Here is a 26,796-nt window from a genome sequence, read left to right as displayed (position 1 = left end):
TTTATTCAGTGCCATGTTGTAGACATACATGCCCTTAACTCACGTATGTGTGCCACATGTGCACCCATGCACTATTCAGGGGTGCAATAGGGTGTCAATGTGACACCCTGCCACCCTTGAAAGGGTTCTCCGTATTACTGATTTGGAATTTACCGAATCGGTATTTACCGAATCGGTAATTCCCATCCATTCCTGTGGGCCTCCAGGCCCATAGGAATGAATGGGAATTACTGAATCGGTATTTACCGATTCTGTAAATCCCAAATCAGTAAATACCGATTCTTAATTACTGAATCTTACAGATTTGGTAATTTTTACCGAAAAATTATCTACATCCCATTTATCTATTCTTAAATACCAAATCGGTAAAATTCGGTATTTAAGAATAGGTGAATTGAGATTACCTACATCTGGCCCCTAGTCCTCTACTATTTGATCTTCTCGCTGCAGTTGCTTTTAAAGTAATAGTTTCTTGTTGGAAATGTTTCTAAATTATCCATGCTTACATGGTGGAATTATGTATTTGATGAACATAGAGTTCGCACTGTATCTTTTTCTACTTTTCTTCAGAAAGTTAAATCTGATTTATAATAGTTGCCTTTCACTACTTTTCTCTACTTGCACTGCTCACTCTTCTATTCTATTTTCTTTCCACTTTCCCTATCTCTTTTCTCTACTTCGCCTTTCTATTCTCTCTTTTGATCATTTCTTCTGTTTCTCTTTTTATATAAAACAAAAAATCCTCCAAATATATATTTCCCATGTTTGCAATCCTTTTACTACGTATATCACCATGTGATTGTCATTTTATATTATGATTGCTTTATGAGTTTGCAATAACATGTATTTAACAAAAAGTTGGCTTAATATTCAAAGGACACCAGATAAACAGGCAGTTGGGCATACATTGCAGGGGCAAGATCCTGTATTCCATGAAGGTAACATTCCCGTTCCAAAACAAATTAGTCCTATAGAGAGGGATAGACCAATTGCCTGTCTAAGAGTACTTTATATAGCAGTTTCTAACATGCGAATAATGTTGTTTTCTTTCTGCAGTTTTACATCCTCATATTGCCAGCTTTCCCGAATAGCCTCCTCCAACTATATTTTAAAACGCAGCATGGAAATCTACCCTTGACATAAACCTTCAGTTGTTCCTTTTTCTTTCTTTCTTTTGAATTACTTACTCCTTGCCTACATTTCCCACATGCCTCATCTCCGAGTGTAGTTTACTGTAAGTCGCATGCCTTTTTCCCTTAATCTTCTCTATTGTATTTCTGCAAATTGCCTATCCTTCATTTCATAGGCTATTCCCCCATTCTTTGACACCATAACCATACAACCTATCAATACTATAATCTCTTCTTGTCTATATATGCTTCCCACTAGCCATTTGCAAGATCTCGGATAGCTCCCACCAATGATCACAACTAACTCCTATTAATGTAATGCACTGTACAGGAACTGGAGAAAATGCACTGAATAATTTCCTTGGAAGCACAGTAGCCCTATAACCTACAATAAATATCCACCTATTCTTTATTTTCAGTCCCCTACTCAAGGTCAGGCAATAACACAAAGGACACCCAGAAGTCACTCTCCTTCACTGTTGACCCTGAACTGAAAAACCGACGATCTTCATGGGGGTTGGACGCGGAAGGAGAACGAAATGTAACACAGTCCGTTTAAGAAGGTAGTCCACGCCAATAGAGAGCGCAATCGGGTGAGAGCCAGAGAAGACGCTGATGCGACCCCATGGAGTAACTCAGAGACTCCACACCTGGATCCGGAGTGGTGGAGGAATCGAGAGACTGGTGGGTTCCAGAGTAGACGGAATACAGGGAAGACCATCCTCAGTGGAGCCTAGGGTGACCAACCGTCCGTAAATGTCATGGACAGTCCGTACTTTGGACCTCACGTCTGTTGTCCATGAAGATCCCTTTTACGGACACGTTTTGTCTGTAATTTTAGGCCTTGCATGAACAGAGCTGTTCCCTTTGAGAGGCCTTATCTCCGTGATGGAGCCGCCTCGCACTCATCTGCGAAGCGCAAGAGCAGCCCCACCCTGCGCATTGTCATTCTGTATGCGGCTGATTGCCACACACAGAATAACAATGGGCCAAGCTAGGCTGTGAAAGCCTGTGGTGGCCTCCTCCAGTCTCTAGAGCAGAGCATTCTCTTAGCGTTAGATGGACGACATTTAGGGCCAGATGTAGGTAGCCAAATACCGGTCGGTAACGGCCGATTTCGGCCGTTACCGACCAGTTTTTGGCTTTTGAGATGTAGGTGGGTCGGAATTTACAGAATCGGTATATTTACCGATTCGGTAAATTTACCACTTTGGTATTTTTCCGAATCGGTAAATATACCGATTCTGTCTATCCATATGTAGGTGGCACAGTTTACAGTGCCACAGGCCCTTAGGATTTCTTATTTTACCACCCAATCCTATTGGGTGGTAAAATACCGAATTCCAGTGTACATGCACATCTGTGCATGTACACCTATGCCATGTGGCACACAGACATGCCCTTAGGGCATGTCTGTGTGCCACATGGCACACAAGCCTGCATTTGGGGTGCTACAGGGTGTCAAAGTGACACCCCGTTCCCCCTGCCTGGATTCGGTATTTACCGATTCTGTAAATACCGAATCTGTATTTCCCATTGATTCCTATGGGCTTCAAGGCCCATAGGAATCAATAGGAAATACCGATTCGGTATTTACAGAATCGGTAAATACCGACTCTTACAGAATCGGTAATTTTTTACCTACATCTGCCTCCTTCCAATTTACCGACTCTTAAATACCGATTCGGTATGAATGAGTCGGTATTTAAGAGTCGGTAAATCGAAATTACCTACATCTGGCCCTTAAACTTAAGACTCCTCCTAGGCGGTGGTATGGAGCGTGACACTGAACACTAGTCTGGATAGCCTACAGCTGTACAAGGCTGACTTGAAATTTTATAACTTGGAACCCCATTTTGATTCAAACACAAATCTAGGTGTTGTGAGCTGAGCATTTAGTAAACACCAGTGACACGGGGTACAGCATTTTCAGGTGCCATGTTGCACTTCATTCAGTGTTGACGTTTTGACCTCAAAAATGAGGAATACCTATTTACCTCTACATGTGTTTTTCCGATTCCATGGTGTAGAAACTCAGATTTCTCTGTATGATTTGAGCCAGGATTTGCCTGGCGAAAATCATGCCGGCAAAAAAAAAACCTGTGCGTTGCACAATCAATGCTTACTCAAATTCCCAAATCTGCTGCAGGTGGAAGTTGGCGGTCAAATTGGGATTAGCTCTTGTTTAAAATGTGTCCCTAGTACACTTAGGGGGCCACAGGACACACACTGTAGGATTTCCATTACTTATGGTGACCCAGACCCTTTTCTTTACTAGTCATTCTCCCAAATCACTATTGCGACAGAAGGAAAAGATACACAAAGCAGGCAAACAAAAACAAAATGTAGAAGAGAAGTACCATAATTACAATGTACAAAGTTAAAGTGTTAAAAACAAGATCCTATAGTTCTTTCACAGTCTCATCATTTCAGAGCTGAAGCATTGTTAATATGATATACAACGAAGCCATAGTTGCTGCTGTTTTTATTTGTTTTATGCAACTAACATCCATTAACAAAGCCAATAGTCATGGCTTATTGTAGGTACTGGATGCAATGATAGAAACAGCAAAATACCAGTCAGCGACACACTATGCTCAGCACATATTTTTAGCTTAGCTGTTTTAAGTCAAGCCCTTAATTACATCAGACACACCCCTTGGAGGGACCCCCAGTTTTTTCATCCTACGTAAATCCCTGGAAACAACACCATGTCACAGTCACCTCACGTCCTGTCACTGTGCATCATGCATACCTCATGACGTCCACGTTGTCAGAATGCAAATGAGCAGGGGCATGTTGAACCCTCCCCCACCCCACCCTTTCCAGGAGGGACTACAGCAGGGGTGAAGTTCTTGATGGGCCTCTTCCATCTGCAACTGGATGGGTGGGTGGGTGTATGGTGAAAGTGTGGCTGGAAGGATGTGTGGGTAAGTGAAAGGGGAATGGAGAGAGAAAGGGAGGATAGATGGATGGATGAATGAGTGAAAGCATGGATGAATAATTGGCAGAATGGATGAGCGAATGGGTGCATGGATGAGTGAAAAGAAGAATGTAAAGATGGATGAGTGAAAGAATGCATAATGAGTGAACGGGAGGGTGTAGAGCTGGAAGAAAGGATGGATGGATGAGTGAAAGGGTGGACGGATTAGTGACTGGGTGGATGGATGAGTAAGTGAAAGGATGGCTGGATGGGTGAAAGGGTAAATAGTTGGATGGATGAGTGACTGGATGGATGGGTGGAAGAGTGGATGGATGAGTGAAAGATGGCTTGGATGAAGGGGTAAATGGTTGGATGGATGAGTGAACGATGGCTTGGATGAAAGGGTAAATGGTTGGATGGATGAGTGAATGTATGGATGGATGGGTGGAAGAGTGGATGGATGAGTGAAAGGATGGATTGGGTGAAAGGGTGGATGAAGGGATGGATGAGTGAGATGATGGATGGAAGGATATATGATGGATAGGTTTGCAAATGATTGAAAAGGTTTGGATATGGATGGGCACACAGATGGAAGGACAGAATGAATGGTGAAAGACTGAATGATGGATGAAAGTATTAATCGTTGACAGAATGTAAATTATCATATGAAATACCACAAAAAGACCTGCACAGTTGTTCAAAGCTGCACGCATACCAAATAAACGTGACGTGCATGATTGTCTCAATCTAATATAAACTTACTTTGACTTGTACAAAAAAGGTTGTCTATTTACTCACTTTTATACAATCGCGCAACTTCCCCTGATGTGTCTGTAAAGCGTACCTTTTTTCACAAAGTTTTGTCCTGCATTTTGACATTCTGTTCTGAATCTTAGTCCTGAATTTTGACCCTCTGTCCTGAATTTCTAAACTTACCGTCCTGAATGTCAGTTGGTCACCCTAGTGGAGCCAGAGGAGATAGAAACATCAGCAGGCCACCATCAGCGCGAATCGACCCGCCACGCTCCTTCAGGAGCATGGCTCTCTCTCAGGTACTGGCTCGTCTCCTGGGTGGTTACTGGAGGTGGGGAAGGGAGCAGGGGGAGACAGAGCACTAAGCTCTTTAGACACCACTGAGAGGTGTTTGTGTGGCTGTTGATGAGCGGACTCCTTTATGTTGTTGGTCAAAGTTGGGCTTTGGTTTTCTTTATAAACCATAGCAGCATTAAAACGCTAATTCCCCTCCACTGGAAAGGGCTATGTCTGATAAGTGGTTTGAACACAGTGACGGGAACACTCTTTTTGGTAACATGATGCCACGGGTGGAGAACCCTCAAAGCCCACGCCCCTAACTTTTAGGTACTTAAAAAGGAATCTGACCTTAGCCTTTCTTCTTCTTTTGAAGGGCATACTTTGAAAACGGTGGTCCCGGAGTCAAACTAACCTGTCTAGCAAGGAACATAAGACCTTGGATGCCAGGAACTAAGCATACCATTTTTAAATCAAGGAGATTAAAAATAGTAGAAGTTTAACACTGTTATTTCCGTCTGATAGATCCCACACCTTTAACACACTGACATACGATGCTCATGAATGTGTGTCATAACTCATAATATGGACTAAAGTCCTGGTACTGTGGGGGATGCTGCACCATCCTTTACATTTGAATTTTTGTGCCTTATCCAATACTTTTGCTTCAGTAATCTAGATATTTCAATACTACTACATCTGTTTTTGTTTGTTCCCCATTAGCCTCCAATGTTCACACCCGTCCTTAGCAGGGAATTCTTCACTACGATTAACCAGGCTTTGGGAAGTAGCATATTTGATGTTACTGAGGCATGGTCCTTTGCCACCAACCCTGAAAGAGGGCCTACTAACTCCATGCTGGAAAAAGCATTGAACCCACGATAATTGGAGACTATCACTTTCCCTTGCTTGTCATACAAGACGGTGATTTCCGGAACCAGGGGTGAAAGCATACTAGCACCCTTGTACGTGTGACACCCTCAGGGACCTGTATTACAGAGATCCCATACAATACTTGCCTTCTGGTTTCATGTATTCAAATCCACTTTCAGACTAGAGACCTACCTGGAACTATCCCCCTGGACACAATTTGTGTAACTATGTGGGCAGTACTCCAAACGCACATCTTTCGCTTAAGATATTTGGCCTGAGATATTACAATACAGATTTAAGCGACCCTCTATTTATGCTCCCTTTTATCTCAGAAGCCTGCTGTGCCATTCCCTTCCCTGGTTGGCTGAATATATGTTTCTTAAAGTAACATACTTCTTGATAGGCCCTGGCTTTCTGCCTGTGCTTCCAATTTGTAGTGGCTATCTAGATTCAGCTTTTGAGTTCATCTTGACATCTGAAGATTTGCATTTTCTGGATGGGTGAAACATACTAGAATTAGGTGTTAAGCTGTTTGTCAACCCAAGGCTGGCATGAAGCATAGATCACGGTAGGAAGCACTACGCCTTCGCAACTTCTACTACACAAGCTGCCCGGAAAGGGCAGGGGTTACCCTGAACTGGAGAACAAGCACAAGGCAGATCTTACTGAGAGTTTGTGGATGATGACTTGGAGGGAGAGCTTACACTGGAACTAACTTCAGCACAGTTGGACTGATCCAAATCTCTGAGACAAGCGCAGCATATGCATCATTAGAGGGTTGTGTTTGGTCTGGAGATACTTAAGGACAGAGCCCGCAGTGACAACAGGATACCCTCCTCCTGGAAGGAAGTGAGCACTGTTGCATAACATATGACTTTTGCATAGTTCTGCAAGGTTTGTTTTCCTACCCACAGGTGACACAAGTGAACTCAGTTCAATGCACCAGTGCTGAATGATGTGCCATAATATCCTCGCACATGATCCTGAGCTTCTCATCTTGACTGAAATCTGGTTAAATGAATAATTCACACTCATCCTTGGCATACTGGTCCCGTCAAACCACTGTCTCACTAGATTAAACAGATCTTATAGACCTGGTGGTAGCATTGACTGCATCCACCGTAATAGTCTTACTGTGAAACGATCTCATTCACCTGTGTTATCTTCTTGCAAATACTTTTGTATTGATATCACATGTAACAACAGACCAGCTTGCATTGTGCACATGTCCTACCACCCTCAAGGGGACAACCTCTCTTTCATTGAACAGTTAGTGGATATCATTGCCACAAACACAGGTTAACAAGGCACGCAAATCTTCCTCAGAGATCTCAACCTACACTGGAACAATCCAAATGTGTCTGCTGTGAACAGCCTCAAAACATTCCTTTCGGATCTTGACTTGATTCAAATTTTCAACCACCCCACACATGATAAGGGGTCAATCTTAGATCTTGATATTGACATGGCTGACTCCATTCAACTCGATCCTCCCTTGTGATTAGTCGGACCATTACTTCATCACAGTCCTCATTAATGAAGCTGTAAGATTAAAATCAGCCCAAACAATGAAACCTACAATCTGGAAAAGCAGCAAAAAAAAATACTAACATCGATCAGCTGACATCTCTCAGTGGCAACCTCTTGCCTTCCCCTGAAGAAATATCAGATGTACAGGGTCTAACCAACCACTGCTTCAGCTCCATGACGACTACCCTAGATTTAGTTGCACCACGACAACTAAAAAGACTGTCCACCAAAGACTCGAAACCATGGTAGAATGGCAGCCTCAATTCGGAAAGACGTACCCTAAGACTAGTTCATCGGTGGAGAGCTTCTCCGTCCCTTGATCACCTTGAGCTTCTGAGCGCTACCAGGATCACCTACTTCAAAAACATCAGGTCTAAAGCTAACTTCTTTAGAAACCAATTAGATTAAGCTAAAAATCGACCCCAAAAACTATTAGAACTTGTTAAATCACAATTAAATGGTCTACCCAACCCCCCATCCTCCCCAAGTGGGACCCAGCTCTTCAATGAGATCAAATCTTCAATACTGCCATTATGGACCAAGATTGTTAATGCCTCTCTACTTCAAGGAGTTATACCAAAATGCTTAAAGTCGGAGCAGATGTCCCCATAAAAAAAATCTGCGGACCACACAGACCTTAATAATTTTGGCATAATCTCTAACATTCCAACGCTGCCCAAGCTCCTCGAAAAATGTGTGCACATCCAACTTTGCAACCAGCTCAAACAGTTCTGCCTTCTGGACCATTTCCAATCTAGCTTCCGCAAGGGGCACAGAACCGAATCTGCTCTGACTCACATATTGGATGACGCACTAAAAATTCTGGAACAAAATGAATCTTGCCTCTTAATCCTTCTTGACCTATCTTCAGCATTCAATATGATTAAACACGACAATCTATTAGATCTTCTGGGACACAGAATGGACTTATCAGGATCTGTCCTAAATGGATTCACCTCATTTCTCCAAAATAGATCTAAAAGATTCAAGGTCAAACAGTCTCTATTTAAGTCCATTCCTGTCATGCTAGGAGCCCCGCAGGGCTCCTCCCTTTCACCCACTCTCTTTAACCTATTCATGTAACCTCTTACCGAAATTCTGAGTTCATCCAACATTCATTATCACATATACGTGGACAATACACTACTGTACCTAAAGGACATCAGTTCTCTTAACTCAACTCGGAAAAAAACTCAGTCTTGGCCGACAGAAAAACACCTCTAACTAAACATCCTCAAGACCGATTTCATCCTAATCGCTCCTACCAACCAGTCACCCATTATTGAGGAATGGCTGAAACAATTTAGAGCTCTTAACTGCTAGCCCCAAGTTATCGACTCAGTGAGATCTCTGGGAATAATACTCAATGGGAACCTAAACATGCAGAAGCATACTAGTGCCGCAACAAAAGAGAACAATCTGCAAATGAGCATCCTGGTGTAGGTAAAACCCTCCCCCACTCAATGACTACAAATTGGCAGTACAAGCCCTAGTAATCCCCAGGCTAGATTATGGGAATGCAACCCTTTGTGGCCTTTCTAGGCCTACAAAGGCACCTCTAAGAGCCTCTCCTAATTATTCTTCTAGGCTCATCACAGGATCTAAAAGAAGATGCCACATCTCCCTTGACCTTAAAATGTTAAATTGGCTCCCCTATGAAGCAAGAAATAAATAAAAAAAAAAGTGCTTGCATGACTCACAAAGCCCTTTACTTCAATACCCCGAGATATCTGACTCAGAAGTTGGTGCTCTCGGGCAGTGATAGATCCTCCAGGAGCTCCAGCACTCTTTTGCCAAAACCACAAAGATTTTCCAAAAAGATAAAATACAACTGAGCCTTCTCTGGGATCGCCTAAAGGATCTGAAACGTATTACCCCCAGAAACTAGACTGAACCCCTCAACTGCTTCCTTCAAGAAAGGGCTGAAGTCTTTACTCATGAGCAAACTCACCTGATCATTTCCGTTCCTCGCATGACGATTGTTGGGCGTCTCTGTTTTGGATGTTTTGCTGTACTTACTGGTTTTATGTATGCACTTATGTATACATTTGTATCTGGGCACAATAACTGTTTTATTTCACCTTTGTTCACTTGTAAAGCGCTCTGATATTCTCAAGGGTCATGTTAGCGCTATATAAAACCTTCTAAATAAATATATAAGCAATAGCAAAGAACCAACGGTGGTCTCCAGTAGCCGCACCTCTTAGCTGTGTTCCCCTGTTAGTTTATAACAATATAAGAAGAGTTGGTGTGCACAATCAGCTCCTGCACCTGCCGTTAAGAGATGCAAATTGCTGGACAGATGTACAAGACTTCGAAAAAAGTGGAGCGGTGCACTCCCAGATTTTTCAGTTTCAATAATAACGAATGATCAGTTCTTGTGAAAAATGGATTCTTTATTTCATAATCCAACAAATGGTGCAAAAAGCCTCAGCCAACGCATTTCGTTCAAATTATTGAACTTCCTCAGGGCAAAGCGGAAGATGGATGAATTATGCTCGTAGCATAATCAGTTGCGGAATAGACCAACTAGCCACGTAAGGCCCAAGATCAGTGTTAGCGATGGTGAAGTGTGAAATTCCTCATTGCCATGAAGTGATACGAGGAAGGAGCTCTCCACTTTTTACTGATCCAGGTTATTTATCAGCCCTTATTAAGGAGGCTCACACTGTACGTGGAGTCACTGATTGACACATGACTTCACCATCGCTAACACTGATCTTGGGCCTTACATCGTTATTATTGAAACTGAAAAATCTGGGAGTTCACCGCGGCACTTTTTTCTAAATAAATATATAAGTAAAATTGAATATGGAATAAGATTTTAGAAACCACACAGTATGGGGAATAACCTTTGATGAGTCAAGCTTCACAGTCCTATGAAAATAGATGCTTCCTTATCCCTAGTAGGCAGTCACCATGATAACTCCAGAAGCGTCTCCATAATGGCGTAATAATGGTTTACGTGTGTGTGACTAGTGAAACAAGCATTGAAAATACAATAGGTCTCGCAATAGAAGAGTTTGACCTTTTGGTTTTGCAAATGGATGAGTGGCGTTGCGTGGATGAGTGGCGTTGCGTGGATGAGTGGCGTTGCGTGGATGAGTGGCGTTGCGTGGATGAGTGGCGTTGCGTGGATGAGTTGCGTGTGTGAGTGGCGTTGCGTGTGTGAGTGGCGTTGCGTGTGTGAGTGGCGTTGCGTGTGTGAGTGGCGTTGCGTGTGTGAGTGGCGTTGCGTGTGTGAGTGGCGTTGCGTGTATGAGTGGCGTTGCATGTGTGAGTGGCGTTGCGTCGATGAGTGGCGTTGCGTGGATGAGTGGCGTTGCGTGGATGAGTGGCGTTGCGTCGATGAGTGGCTGTGAGTGGCGTTGCATGTGTGAGTGGCGTTGCGTGTGTGAGTGGCGTTGCGTGTGTGAGTGGCATTGCGTGTGTGAGTGGCGTTGCGTGTGTGAGTGGCGTTGCGTCGATGAGTGGGGTTGTGTGGATGAGTGGGGTTGCATGGATGAGTTGCGTGTGTGAGTGGCGTTGCGTGTGTGAGTGGCGTTGCGTGTGTGAGTGGTGTTGCGTGTGTGAGTGGCGTTGCGTGTGTGAGTGGCGTTGCATGTGTGAGTGGCGTTGCGTGTGTGAGTTGCATGTGTGAGTGGCGTTGCGTGTGTGAGTGGCGTTGCGTGTGTGAGTGGCGTTGCGTGTGTGAGTGGCGTTGCGTGTGTGAGTGGCGTTGCGTGTGTGAGTGGCGTTGCGTGTGTGAGTGGCGTTGCGTCGATGAGTGGGGTTGCGTGGATGAGTGGGGTTGCGTGGATGAGTTGCGTGTGTGAGTGGTGTTGCGTGTGTGAGTGGCGTTGCGTGTGTGAGTGGCGTTGGGTGTGTGAGTGGCGTTGCGTGTGTGAGTGGCGTTGCGTGGATGAGTGGGGTTGCGTGGATGAGTTGCGTGTGTGAGTGGCGTTGCGTGTGTGAGTGGCGTTGCGTGTGTGAGTGGCGTTGCGTGTGTGAGTGGCATTGCGTGGATGAGTGGGGTTGCGTGGATGAGTTGCGTGTGTGAGTGGCGTTGCGTGTGTGAGTGGCGTTGCGTGTGTGAGTGGCGTTCCGTGGGTGAGTGGCGTTGTGTGGGTGAGTGGCGTTGCGTGGGTGAGTGGCGTTGCGTGTGTGAGTGGCGTTGCGTGGGTGAGTGGCGTTGCGTGTGTGAGTGGCGTTGCTTGTGTGAGTGGCGTTGCGTGTGTGAGTGGCGTTGCGTGTGTGAGTGGCGTTGCGTGTGTGAGTGGGGTTGCGTGGATGAGTGGGGTTGCGTGGATGAGTGGGGTTGCGTGGATGAGTTGCGTGTGTGAGTGGCATTGCGTGTGTGAGTGGCGTTGCGTGTGTGAGTGGCGTTGCGTGTGTGAGTGGCGTTGCGTGTGTGAGTGGCGTTGCATGTGTGAGTGGCGTTGCGTGTGTGAGTGGCGTTGCGTGGGTGAGTGGCGTTGCGTGGGTGAGTGGCGTTGCGTGGATGAGTGGGGTTGCGTGGATGAGTGGGGTTGCGTGGATGAGTTGCGTGTGTGAGTGGCGTTGCGTGTGTGAGTGGCGTTGCGTTTGTGAGTGGCGTTGGGTGTGTGAGTGGCATTGCGTGTGTGAGTGGCGTTGCGTGTGTGAGTGGCGTTGCGTGTGTGAGTGGCGTTGCATGTGAGTGGCGTTGCGTGTGTGAGTGGCGTTGCGTGTGTGAGTGGTGTTGCGTGGGTGAGTGGCGTTGCGTGTGTGAGTGGCGTTGCGTCGATGAGTGGGGTTGCGTCGATGAGTGGGGTTGCGTGGATGAGTTGCGTGTGTGAGTGGCGTTGCGTGTGTGAGTGGCGTTGCGTGTGTGAGTGGCGTTGCGTGTGTGAGTGGCGTTGCGTGTGTGAGTGGCGTTGCGTGTGTGAGTGGCGTTGTGTGTGTGAGTGGTGTTGCGTGTGTGAGTGGCGTTGCATCGATGAGTGGGGTTGCGTGGATGAGTGGGGTTGCGTGGATGAGTTGCGTGTGTGAGTGGAGTTGCGTGTGTGAGTGGCGTTGCGTGTGTGAGTGGCGTTGCGTGTGTGAGTGGCGTTGTGTGTGTGAGTGGTGTTGCGTGTGTGAGTGGCGTTGCGTCGATGAGTGGGGTTGCATGGATGAGTGGGGTTGCGTGGATGAGTTGCGTGTGTGAGTGGAGTTGCGTGTGTGAGTGGCGTTGCGTGTGTGAGTGGCGTTGCGTGTGTGAGTGGCATTGGGTGTGTGAGTGGCGTTGGGAGTGTGAGTGGCGTTGGGTGTGTGAGTGGCGTTGCGTGTGTGAGTGGCGTTGCGTGGATGAGTGGGGTTGCATGGATGAGTTGCGTGTGTGAGTGGCGTTGCGTGTGTGAGTGGCGTTGCGTGTGTGAGTGGCATTGCGTGTGTGAGTGGCGTTGCGTGTGTGAGTGGTGTTGCGTGTGTGAGTGGCGTTGCGTCGATGAGTGGGGTTGCGTCGATGAGTGGGGTTGCGTCGATGAGTGGGGTTGCGTCGATGAGTGGGGTTGCGTGGATGAGTTGCGTTGCATGTGTGAGTGGCGTTGCTGTGTGTGAATTGCTGGTTGGGGGAGTGGGGGGGTGGGCGGGGGAGCAGCAGGCAGATGCGAGTGGAGCGCGTGCTGGAGAGGGAGGGGGTGGGAGGACTAGGCAGCGGGAGAGAGGGAGAAAGGAGTGCACGTGCATATAGCAGGACTGGGACATTACATTGTGAGCTGCATATTTGGTAAAGATGTATCTTAAAATATTTTTTCTCATGTAGGCCTTTTATTTATATTACGGCGAATATGTGCACCGCATGCTGTAAAATACTATTTTTGCACTTGATAATGTTGGACTTCACACTGTTGGCTAATAATGAAACACTTATGTGCCTGCATAACAGCCAGTTGCCTTGCCCGTTAATTCTGGTCGTTTGCCATAGGAACGTCCGGGATGCATTTGTGCACAATTAATATTTTAGCACTCATTCATTAGGTAAGGGACACTACCGCAGTCACTGGAAACACGACACAAGGGAAGCGGAGCCTGTTCTCTGCTGCTGTACAGTGCTTTCACATTTGTGCGAGGAAAAAAAAACAAGGGGGCAGGGAGAGAACAGACGAGTGGAGGGAGGGAAGGGGTGTGCGGTGAGAGAAAGGGGAGAGCGGACAACTCAGAGGTAAGGGACAGAGAGAAGTAGAGAACGGAAAAAATATGGAAAGGAGGAAACACGGGGAATCGAGAGGGAAAGAAGAGATGGCGAAGCAGAGGGAAGGGGAGAGAAAAAGGTGAAGTAAGAGGGATAGGGAGAGACAAAAGGAGGGCATTAATGTGGGGAGGGGGGAGGAGAAGTGCGACACGGCCGCAGCAGGGGGCGGAGCGGGGAGAGCTGCAGGGGCCTTTGAAGTGAAGCTAAGCTTCACTTCAAAGGAGTGGGAGGAGTGCTGCTGGGGAACAGATGGCGATTTGATGCTGTGCACGCGCATTTTAGGTCAATGCGCTTGCGCATTGACCTAAAAGCGCACGGGCACAGCACCAAATCGCCACAGTTAGTTAAACTTTGTTTAAAGCCCTATAGTCTCGCTTCTCTCAATGCGCATGCGCATTGATAGGTCACGAGACCTAAAACGACTCAAGGTAAAACCATAAGATACAAGCCCCAAGTTGGGAGCCAACTGTTGAGTAAACTACGACCGGCTCTGAATGGGAAAGACAGATTACTGTAGCCACACAGAACCCTATCCAATACCTTGGTGAAATAGTTATTCCTTTTGGGTTTACTAGCAATCTCTATAAAGGGATCAGGGGCACCATGGGAACAGAAACAAACCTATTTCGTTGCTCACATTATCACACACACATAGGGCCGGCTCTAGGGCGGTGCGATCGGTGCCACCGCACGAGGTGCTGATTTGGGGTGAGGCGCCAAGTTTATTATTTGAAAAGCACCAGATGCCACCTTCCTTGTCCCAGCAATTTTCAAGCATCAATAAAAATGTCACAATAACTTCGTTGATTAATGTTCTTCCTGGAGAGAGACCAGAGCTTTGTCTGGTAGAGGAAGTTTTGACTCATCATAGTGCAGAAGGTTAATATGCCTGCTGCAAAGAACGTGTCCCATTCAGATCACAAAATGCATACACTATGAATAGGTCAATGGGTTATAGCTTTTGTCAGAGAGATCCTTTTGTTACTTGAAGCTTAAAAGTTAAATAAAATAGAGCAGTGAGCTATTAATTGTCTTCAAAGAGCTGCATGCAACTGCAAGGAATATACAGCTACATGTTTTTTGCCAAGTCTTGCCTTATCCTAATATTTCAAAAAGGTCTCCTTTGGGAAGAAATCAATTCTTATTAATAAAGAAAACTCCTAAGAATTGTGTGACATTTTAAATTCTGAATGTGTGCTTTTCCAAACCAAGGACTCTGAAACTATCCTACCTACCGGTATGGATGGCGAGTGACTCCTAGACCTTGTAGACCTCTGTCCTATACACTGATTCACACACGTATGATTGTCTGTGTGCAACGTATATGTGTGATGTAAAGTGTTCTGACACCTTAAACTGGTATGAGTGGCTCTATAAAACTAAATGAATCTAAGAGACAGTGATTATGGAGACTTGGGGGCATTGTCAAATGGTGGAAGTGAGGGAATCTGTGGCAAGGTGGTCATGGGGGTGGGCTCCAACAAACATTGTCACACAGGGCACCACCAATACTAAATTCTGGCCCTGCACACACATTACATTAAGAAGAATAGACACTTTTAAAATAAAAGCATTTATTACGACAGGAATAACCTGTTTCTGATTACGTCTAGAACAACTACACAGGATATCATAAAGACAGCAACAGGCACATTGTGAGCTGCCGGCTGGGTTGACCGGGTCCTTTGCGGGCTCCCAGTGGCAGCGGGCGCCATCTTGGCTTGGGCATTCGTTTTCCACCTCAGCCCTGCCCCTCCCCCGCCGCTCCGCCCCTACTTAGCAGCGCGTTTCCCCGCTCCCCTCGTGTCTGACCAGTGGCCCGGTGGCAGTGGGCTGATTGGTCGGTTGCTTGGCGAGCTGCTGCTTCTCCCACCTCCCGCCCCGCTGATTGCGAGCGGAGGCGATTTCCTGGCATAAATTGTATTTTAAATTGTTTTTAACCTCCTTTCAAATTGTGCAGGCATCTAAATACTTTTGGGCATTTAGGGGTGAGCTGCCGGCTGGGTTGACCGGGTCCTTTGCGGGCTCCCAGTGGCAGCGGGCGCCATCTTGGCTTGGGCATTCGTTTTCCACCTCAGCCCTGCCCCTCCCCCGCCGCTCCGCCCCTACTTAGCAGCGCGTCTCCCCGCTCCCCTCGTGTCTGACCAGTGGCCCGGTGGCAGTGGGCTGATTGGTCGGTTGCTTGGCGAGCTGCTGCTTCTCCCACCTCCCGCCCCGCTGATTGCGAGCGGAGGCGATTTCCTGGCATAAATTGTATTTTAAATTGTTTTTAACCTCCTTTCAAATTGTGCAGGCATCTAAATACTTGTGGGCATTTAGGGGTGAGCTGCCGGCTGGGTTGACCGGGTCCTTTGCGGGCTCCCAGTGGCAGCGGGTGCCATCTTGGCTTGGGCATTCGTTTTCCACCTCAGCCCTGCCCCTCCCCCGCCGCTCCGCCCCTACTTATACGGATAGCATGAGGCAGCGCAGCGGACGAGCGCAGCGGGCGCGACGGATGCGCGCCGGAGTTGCGCCTGAGTTAAGCCCGTCTGCGCCCGTCCGCGGCCGGCCGGGGCTAGGGGCACGGGACGCTGCTGGTTATACCACCTATACCCCGTCTCAGCTTTGCCTCTTATGGTCCCCCGGCTGTATAAACTCCGCCACGACTATTGCCCTACAACATCTTGGCCTATATTGTTCCCCTCCATCCCACCTCCCTAGTTTTGCACTATTTTCTGTTCCATCTGCTTCCATACCCACCCTTGCCCCCCCTTCACTCCCTGCCCCTCCTGCTCAACAGCCTTCTACCTCGGCCACTCTTTTAAACACCAGGTCCGCCGTAAATCATCAATACGAGCTATTTGACTATCTTGACACCAATGAACCAGACCTCCTGTTTTTAACTGAGACCTGGTTCAAGACTGACTCCCTCCCCAATGTGCTTGCCGCCCTGCCATCTACCTACTCCGCCATTCGTGCGGATCGCTCTGACGGCAAACGGGGAGGTGGAGTGGCGCTAATAGCCCGCACGGACATCACGTTCCATATCCTCCCCTCCCCTACCATCACCGATGTTGACCTTCTTGTAGCTCGTTCCACCTCCCAGCAAGTCCCTTTTACTTTTGTCCTCATCTACCGCCCCCCCCAGCCCACTCCCTCGTTCCTTCCTGAGATCCAGACCTTGCTGGCCACTCTGGCAGTAAATTACTCCTCTGTACTTGTACTGGGGGATCTTAATTTCTGGCCCCACGACCCGGCCGAAAGCCCCCAGTCCAAGGAATTTACTTGCCTCATGGAAAATTTGAATTTTGTACCGCTTATTCACAGTCCTACCCACCAACATGGCCACACGCTGGACCAAATTTGGACACTAAATATCCCATCCACCCCGCCCATCATCTTTCCCTGCCCTTGGTCAGATCACTTTACCATCACGTTCTCCCTTGCCCTATCACTCCCGGTCAAACCCCCCCTTCCTAAAAATACCTGGGTTCGGAAATGGGGTAAGGTCAGTATGCCCTCCCTTTGCTCGGCCCTGGCCACGACTTGCCCGGACCTCACTGGCCTGACAGCCGGCCCCCAACTGGCCGCAATTAACAACTGGCTCACGAGGGCAGGAGACAAATTCGCCCCCTTCAGGCGCCTTTCAGTAAAACGGGTCCATGCAGCCAACCGTTGGTTCACCCCCGATCTGAAAGAGAAAAAACTTGCTGCTAGAAGGGCTGAAAGAGCCTGGCGTAGAACTTACGATCCCGTCTTAAAAACCATCTATTTGGCCACTCTGCATACCTACAAAAAGACCATCCTGGAAGCTAAGGCTGAATATTACACCCACAGGATATTGGTTGCGGAGTCACAATCGAAAGAAATTTTCTCCACTGTTCACGAGCTTGCCTCCTCCACCAGAGCCACATCTACCATTCCCCCGTCTCAACTCCTCTGTGACTCGCTTAACGAGTTTTTTATAGATAAAGTCGAAAAAATTAAACAGAACATTCCCCAACCCTCCCCCACTTTCATGGACCCTTCCCCCCCCCTCCTCTGTCAAATTGACCAACTTCCCACTCCTTACCATTGATACCCTCGGTCCCCTGCTTCAACGGGTCAAATCAGGCTCGCCTCAGGACTTTGCCCCTGCCAACATACTCAGGGAAATCTATTCAGTCTGCCTCACCCCCCCCCTGACCCTCCTCAATGACTCCCTTATTCATGGCCACGTTCCCATCTCACATAAATCAGCGGTTGTCATCCCAATTTTGAAAAAGTTGGACGCTGATCCCTCCTCTGCTTCTAATTACCGCCCTATTTCACTCCTCCCCTACCTTGCTAAGGTACTCGAAACCCACATCACTTCCACGCTGAGCACACATATTGAGGCAAATCATTGCCTCTCCCCCTGTCAAGTTGGTTTCCGCCCCCTGCACTCTACCGAAAAGGTGGTCATTTCAGTTATGGACAAGCTGCGTGACGGAATCGACATCAACCGTCCGCAAGCCCTGATTCTCCTTGACCTATCCGCCGCTTTTGACACGGTGAACCACACCATTCTTCTTAACCGTGTCAGGGCGGCGGGGGTTGAGGGCCTAGCCTTTTGTTGGCTACAGTCCTTTCTGGCTGGGAGAACACAGAGAGTCCATCTGGCTGATTTTGCAGCAGCCACCCGTAAGGTAGAGTGCGGGGTTCCCCAGGGTTCATCACTCTCCCCTCTTCTGTTTAACCTTTATATTTTTCCCCTCATTTTTATGTTACAGCAACTGGAGGTCACCGTATTTAATTATGCGGATGATCTCCAGTTAATCTTTAATCTGTCCCATTCACCTTCATCCGCTCTGAATGTTCAAACCATCATGACCCTCATTCAAGATTGGATGAACTGCAGCCACCTCAAACTCAATCCGGACAAGACCGAACTGGTCCTGACCGGAGGTGGCTGCAGTCCCTGGTCTCCCTCCTTTTGGCCCCCCTCCCTTGGTGTCCCTCCACTCCCGGTTCCCAAAGTGAAGACTTTGGGTATCTTTCTAAATCCCCAGCTTTCGGTTCTCCCACAAGTTAATTTTGTGGTCTCTTCATCTTTCTTTTCCCTCAGAGTGATTAGGAAGGTTTCCCGTTTCTTTTCCCCCCCTGCACTAAAAATCATCATGATGGCCATGGTGTTATCTCGTATAGACTATGGCAACATAGTCTATAACGGAGCCCCTGCATACATGATCCACCGTTTACAACTGGTGCAGAACCAGGCGGCCCGTCTGATCCACGGCCTTCCCAGATATCATCGGGTCACCCCTTTACTCAAGACCCTGCACTGGCTTCCTATAAGAGAGCGTGCCCTGTTTAAGCTCGGCTGTCTTACCTATCAAGCCAGAGCGGGCACTGCTCCTAAATTCATCTGCTCTCTTATTAAACCATACTGTCCAGGCAGAGAACTCCGCTCGACCCATTTGGCCCTTCTTACCATCCCCCGCTTTAAAAAGCAGAGGGCGGGCGGAGTGAGATTTGCTGTCCTGGCCCCAACGTTCTGGAATTCCCTCCCAATTGCTTTACGCACTTCCCTCTCGTATCCCCTTTTCCGTAAAAATCTTAAAACCTTTTTGTTCGCCCAAGCCTATCCTTAAACCCTTTTTGCTGCCACCATTCACTGATCACCACTAGCGCCATGAAACCGTTGGGTATGCGAGCGCTGTACAAATGTTTTTAAATTCAAATTCAAAACAGTGATATAGCGGGCATAACAATCAACAATACCACAGCCAAACTAGCTGCCTATGCGGATGACCTACTCATAATAACGGAGGAACTGGACCAGTCCATACCAGCACTCATGCAAACAATTGAAACAAACGCTAACCACTCAGAATACAAACTCAATATGGACAAATCGGAATGCATGCCCCTCAACATACACACAACCAGAGAGGTAATGGGGACCTCGGGACTGTCCTGGCAAACCGGGATTTGTCAAATACCTAGATATTAATTTTGGAAAAAACCTAAGAACCACTCTAGAACAGAATGAGAAAAAAACTGTAGCAAAAATCAAGGGACTACTGGAAACTTGGTCACCAAAATTCATCACCTGGTGGGGCAGAATTGACACTGTCAAGATGATGATCACTCCCATAGTTAATTATCTGGCAGGTTTGCTACCGCTGGCTCTCACAGACGATTTCCACAGAAAGATAGACCAAATGCTAAACAAATTTATATGGAGGGATAAGAAAGCCAGAATACGCCTCAAAAAACTTAGACTTGACAAAAAACTAGGAGGGCTAAACGTGGCGGACTTAAGAACGTTCCAACTAGCCTACATAGCCAGACAGGGGATGCACTGGGTGCTCCCGAAACAGCAATACACCCCGACATGGGTCTCCATAGAGGAAGCCATTCTAAATAACACAAACCCACTAACACTCCTCACTTCCAACAAACAAGCAATTGGGAATAATCCGATCTTCAGGATCACAAGGCAGGCGCTACTCAAAGTAGATCAGAAGCTAGAAAATAGCATAAAGAACTCGCTTTGGGAAACACTTTGGGCAAACCCCAAGATCAAATATAAAGGTAAACCACTCGACATAGAGTCATGGAGGAAAATAGGAATTTCGTTCCCAGCTCAACTAGAAGCGGTAGGAAAACCCTACACCTTTATCAACCTGAAAACAAGACATGACCTCCCTGATTTAGAGCTATACAACTTCCTAGCAATCAAGACAGCCCTAACATAGTCAAAGCTAGCCAAACATAAACCATCAGTCTTTCAGTATATGGAAACCATAAACATGACAGGGCACCAGATCTCACTCCTTTACAAACTCCTCCGGCCTCACTCCACCAAGCTCAACGCTAAAAACACCAAGTACTGGGAAACTCAAATAGGCACCAAACTCACAGAGGCAAACCTACAATCCTTCTGGGCCTCCCCAACAAAAAATACGATATCCCCAGTGCTGGGGCAAACTAAATTCTGGCTACTCCACCAGGCACACTGGACACCAGCCCGCCTCGCCTCGTTAGGCCTAAGAGACAGCGACTCCTGCTGGAACTGCGGCACAGAAAGGGGAGACCTAGCGCACCTGATCTACCAATGCACTAAGGTCAAAAACCTCTGGAAGAAGGTGCTCGACTTCATAAATAAAACCCTAGAATGCAACCTAAAACAAACATTTGCCACAACAATCACAGCACACATTACACCAGACATCGCAACAAAAGAGGACAGAAACTTGCTGGACTTCCTCCTCACCAAAGCAGTCAAAATAGTACTAACCAAATGGAAGGACACCTCCAAAGCCACTTTCAAAGGGTGGCTGAACTGGGTGACTTTCCTCAGAGGACCCGATAACACTACTCTCAGGTACACACCTGGGAGAAACCCCAACAGAGGGATGTGGTCCAAACTGGACACATTTCTAAACACCTACAAACCCCCATAGATATTGCTTGCTGGCCTAATATACCAATCCAGGTTAAGGTTATCCTGCGTGCCGTAACCAAATAACCACCAATAGCTTCTAGGTTTTATGTACCAGCTAGACACGCGCCCTATCGCAACAAACTAAGTGTTTAATGTAATCTGTTAGCCAGACCGCGTGGGGCAGACAAGCAAAGAGTGACAAAACCTAACAACCACCACTACCTCTTATGCTTTAGATAATGCCTAAGAAAGCGCCTCATCGCAACAAACTTAGTGTTTTATGTTTCATGTGTAGCTAGACCAAGTGGGGCTGTCAAGCAAAAGACTGTGAAAACATCTGATGCTGCCCTATATCGAGAGATATTATTTGTTGTTTGTGTCCTCTGCAATATGTAATGCGTAAATACCAATAAAAAGATTAAAAATAAATAAATAAGTAAATAAATAAATAAAAATAAAACCTAATACCCTAAACCTACTTCTACGCGCTACATTGAGACAGCATGGAAAGCACAGAAACCTGCAGTCTATAGTTTCTTAGGGAGAAGCAAAGCACTGCATACCTTGGTTTTTTTAAAGAGTGTTTTTATTAGCATTTTTATATCACTGTACAGTTACATAGTATCAAAGCTCCACAATATGACATTTCCATCACGCTACCCCGGGTTGGGGTTGTACCTAAGAAAATGTAAGGCTTGTACGCACATTGTTAATTATAAGCACAGTAACATCAGCAGTGTACATTTCCACCATTTTACCACCTCCAGTCTTACTGTACAGCACTCTGATAAAATATAGGTATATATACTATATATCTAGTTGAAAAACACTAGAATAACAATAAGGTAACCATCAGCACAAACAGTGGGTTCTCAGCGGGCCACTAACCAACAAATCAAATCAGAACAACAGTTGAAGAGCTGGGTCCGGGGGGCGCCTCTTCAAATAAAGCACTTTCACATCCCATGAGGATCTTATATTCTCATTATGTGTGTCTGTCACATACACAGATCACAGACCATCATGGGCATGCAAATCTGGTCTCAGGCAAACCCGCCATCAGCACTCTCAGCCACACCCCCTGGTCCATCTCTAGGTCGTCCTCTCAGTGCAACTCCCAGAGTCAGAGCCTTCCATCAGGGGGGCTGTCACCAATTCTAACACCTCCATCCATAGGGGTGCTATCAGTCTTCTCCTCACCCCATGCCTCCTCCTCCCATAGAGCCTGGTCCTCCCCTTGGGCCCGCTCCCTGGATGCAGCCTTTCACCTAGCCAATACCAAGCGGGCCGCCGACTTCCATATCATGAAAATTGGCTGCTTAGCTAATAATAAAGTGATTGAAGTGATTCCCCAGTCTCTTGGAAAAAGGGCGAGGAAGGACCCTAGAAGGCACGCCTATAAGTTACACTGGATAACCCTTTCCAGTGTTGCACCCAGCCTCTGTATGACTGTTGTCCAGAAAATCCTAACAAGGGTGCAAGACCAAGTCATGTTGCAGAAATCTCCCTCCACCAGTGCACAGCAGCGTCAGCGTTTGCCCCGAATACACAGTCAGCTAGTTTAGGGTGAGATAGTGGTGAAGGTATTTCACCACTGGGTATTTCAGGAGATTTTTTTGCGGGTATGCTATCATTGTGCCCATTCCTGAAGTGTGTCCATTGACACCCTGTGCCATCCCCCTTCCCTGATAAGCTCCCTCATCAGCAAGTCCAATGGGCGAAGCCATGACACCGGCACCCAAGTGGGGAGGTTATTGGAATTGTAAAGCAGCCGCGGCAGCATGAAAATTTTAGTTAAGGCAATCCGGGTCATAATAAGTATCCTTAATGTTGGCTAGAAGGCCACACAACCCTTCAGAGCGTGCACCACCACTCCCAGGTTATCCTCCCGTAGATCCTGTATAGCATTATAGACTTGAATCCCTACATACCAAAACGTCGAGGGGGCCCAACTGATATCTGACCACAGGGCCCGTGGACGGACCACCCCAGGGAGCACCGGAAAAACACATGTCTTTGCCATTTTCACCTGCAGTCCAGACACCCCACCAAACTCGCATATAAGATGTCCACATCCATGTCAGGCACATACAGATGCAGATCATCGGCATACTGTGTTATTAGATGTTCAGTGTCTGCCACCCAGATAGCCCATCCCCAAGTCCTAAATAACTCTGTCAATGGTTCAATAGCCAGAGCGAACAAGAGCAGTGACAGTAGGCATCCCTGCCTGGATCTCTGGCACACATCATAGGAGCTCAAAACCTTTCTGCCTGAGCGGACCTGCACCATAGGTCTCATCTACAGTAGTTGAACTCTCGACACCCAAGAGTTTCCCATCTGCATTCGGTCCATAACAGCATCAAATGCCTTCTCCAGGTCAACTGCTAGGAGGCCCGCTCTATCAGCATCTCTGTCTCCTCTGGGGTGAAGAGCACCTAGTACAGACGACAAAGATTGAGAGAAATGTTCAGCTGTGGAATAAATCCACATTGATTCGGGTGGACCAGCGTCTGCATGTACGGTAGCATGCTCATGTCCAGCACCTTACTAAGGATTTTAAAATTCTTGTTCAACATGGACAATGGTCGAACATGCCGATTTGTTCACCCCGCGTGGTTGTGTTCGGTAGGAGTATGACCTGTGTATCTCTTGTGGTAGATGGTAGTACATGCTGTTTATACCTTTATTATACATATCGGTCAAGTGAGGTGCCAGCAAACAAGCATACTGGCAGTAAAACTCCACCAGCTGGCCATCGGGACACAGTGTCTTCCCACGTGCCATGTCCCTAACAGCACCCTTATTTTCTTGGGGTGTATTGGGCCCTCCTGTCCCCTCGGCAGCAATCAGAGTCAGTCCCTACAATGTCAGAGGAGGGAAAAGCATCCAGTTTCCCCAACCCCTCAGTCTGCCTCCCATACAGTCTGGAGTAATATTACCGAAAGGCTCAGTTAATGAGCCACTTGGGAGTATACCAGCCATCCACTGAGCTTGGTCAGGGATGTAATAGGTGCCCCCTGCGTCTCTGGATGGACCAGCCATGCCAGCAGTCTGCCCGCTTTTCCTTTACCATCATGCGCCCTAGCAATTTAATCTCTTTATTTATGACTACTGAGCCGTTCCTACAGGATGTCATAGTGTTTTCTGGTGTCCCAGGGCGTCCTCATAGACCAGGGGAGGTGCGTGTTTTAAAGGCTTCCCACTCAATAAGGCAGTTAGAAGCTGTGACCGCGTTATAGGCAAAATAGTTTGAGAACGCATCCAACAGGCCTTCCTGATAAGTATCATCCATTATGGCACTAGGAAAGAGGCCCCAAAAGGGGATCGCTGTTCGGGGTGCCCCCAATCTCAAACCCATCAGAAGTGTCCTCAATCTCAAACCTATCAGAAGTGGGCTGTAGTCCAAGAGAGTGCGCCAAGATATTTAGTATGGGCAACAAACTGGCAAAAAGGCACAGAACATAAGAACTTTTCCAAACTGACATGCAGGACATATCGGTGAGAGATTAGTCCCTCTCCCCTACTATGCTGGGTTCTCCAAGTATTCGTAAGCCCCATCTATCTGTCCAGTCCTTCAACCCCTTTGCCAGCCTATGTGCAGGAAGCCCTGGCAGTGGCAGAGTCGAATGATCAAGAACGGTGTCGGACACACAATTAAAGTCACCGCCAAGTATCACACTCCCTTCCCCAAATACACGGAGATGAGCTAACAAATGGTCCAGGATTTGTATCTGATCTTGGTTATGGGCATACATTCCCCCCACCCCCGATTGTCAAAGGTCTACCACCCAACCTCCCCTTCAATAAAACATACAAGTCAAGTCAATTAGTGCTTTATTCGAGTAATTACTCATAAAAGCAAGACATACACAAAGTCTTAAAATACAATTAAATTTACAGTCAATCACAAAGACAGTGCACTATTAAATCCTTAAAATACACTCAATTAAAAGATCTTCTCACAGTATTTGTTAAGTGATTAAAAAAGGGATTAATACATTAATAAGAAATAGCAAGGTTATAAAAACATTAATGGTCTAAAAACAATAATTAAAAAAAAATTCATGGAGACAGATTTTACAGACAGAGAATAGTTAATTAACTAGCAGTCTCTGTCTGATCGCCCATGCCCATCCAATATATTTTGCTGTGGCTATTAATATCCATGTCAGTGGGCTTGAACATATAATACGCAGGGCAACAGAACTACAGGTGGTCCCAAGGTTCCTACACATAGGTGCTAGCCAGACACGTCTTGGAGTACAGTAAGCTTTACAAGAAAACAAAAAATGACCAAGTGTTTCCTTCCCCATTCCACAGGCTGGACAGATGTCACACCCCCCTGTACCCCATTTAGCTGTTAAAGATCTTATGGGGAGGGCTCCAGCTCTCAGTTGGAATAGGAGCTTTCTGTCGCCCGGCTTAGAAATAATATCCCAGTACGACTCCAAAGCGGGATACAATTTAACCTCAAGAAAACACGCAGTCATAGACCCATTGCTAGATCTATTCAAATTCCTACTAGCAACATTTTCCCAAAATATGTTTTTTAGGACAGACTTGGTGGGAAATATTGCACCTGCTGGATCCATCCATATTGAACTTAACCCAAGCTCAAACAATATTGCTTTCAGTGAATTGAGCCAGCTAATTTTATGGAAACAGTCCGCCTTAATGACATCAATAAAACCTTCAGCATAGTGCGAAAGCTCTGGAGTAGTCCAGAGCCTTCGCCAATACAAGATTGGTCGTAGTCTGGCTAGATCCTTGATTTGTTTCCTACCAAGATCATATCCTAAAGGCAACAATGGAGTACTTTTCGGGGTACCAGTAAGTAACCGTAGGAATTTATTCTCTGAGGCTTGTAAAGAATTCAAATGTTCAAAACCCCACATCTCCGCACCATAGAGTGCGGACCCAATTGCCTTTGCTTCATAAACCAGCAAAGCTGGCTTGACAGGTTTGGTCAGAGACTTTCTGTGTTCCAAATTAATGGCACCGGCTAATTGCTTGTGTCGCAGGGTAGCAATGTTTAAGTGCTGACACCACCTGTTATTATCTGCGATATGGATACCCAAGTACGTAAATGAATTTACCACCTCAAGAGGCCGACCACTCATGACAATTTTAGACTTAAAACTGCGGTGTGGCTTAAAAATCATGAGTTTAGTTTTAGTTACATTCACCTCCAAACCATGTTCCCCACAAAAAATTTCAAAAATGGACAGAGCACGCTGCAAGCCACTAGGGGTTTTAGATAGAATAAGCGTGTCATCCGCAAACATTAAAATAGGGATTTTTAGACTTGAAAGAGAGGGAGCATCTACTGGCGCTGTTACCATACAGGGGACAACACCGTTTATGTACAAAGTGAACAAGGTTGGAGCCATTGAACACCCTTGTCGAACCCCTCGCTCAACAGGAAAGTCAGCTGTGACCATCCCATATCCGCCCCATTGAATTTTAGCGAAAGTAAACTCGTGGAGGCGCATTATCAAGGTCAGTAGCTCCACAGGGACCCCCAGACTCTGTAAGACTTGCCACAATTTAACCCGTGGCACCAGGTCGAAGGCAGCCCGTAAATCAACAAAAGCCGCATATAGGCTGCCTCCTCCCAGCACCACAGTCTTCCATTGAAGCAGTTGAAAGCGGAATACTTGGTCCACCGTGCTTGTTGCCCTTCGAAATCCCGCTTGATAGGGTGATAAAATGTTATTATCCTCTGCCCAGTCAAGGAGCCTATTTA

This window comes from Lissotriton helveticus, chromosome 7 (assembly GCF_964261635.1).
Source record: "Lissotriton helveticus chromosome 7, aLisHel1.1, whole genome shotgun sequence".
Taxonomy (NCBI): Eukaryota; Metazoa; Chordata; class Amphibia; order Caudata; family Salamandridae; genus Lissotriton; species Lissotriton helveticus.
Note: the sequence above shows the minus strand (reverse complement) of the source record.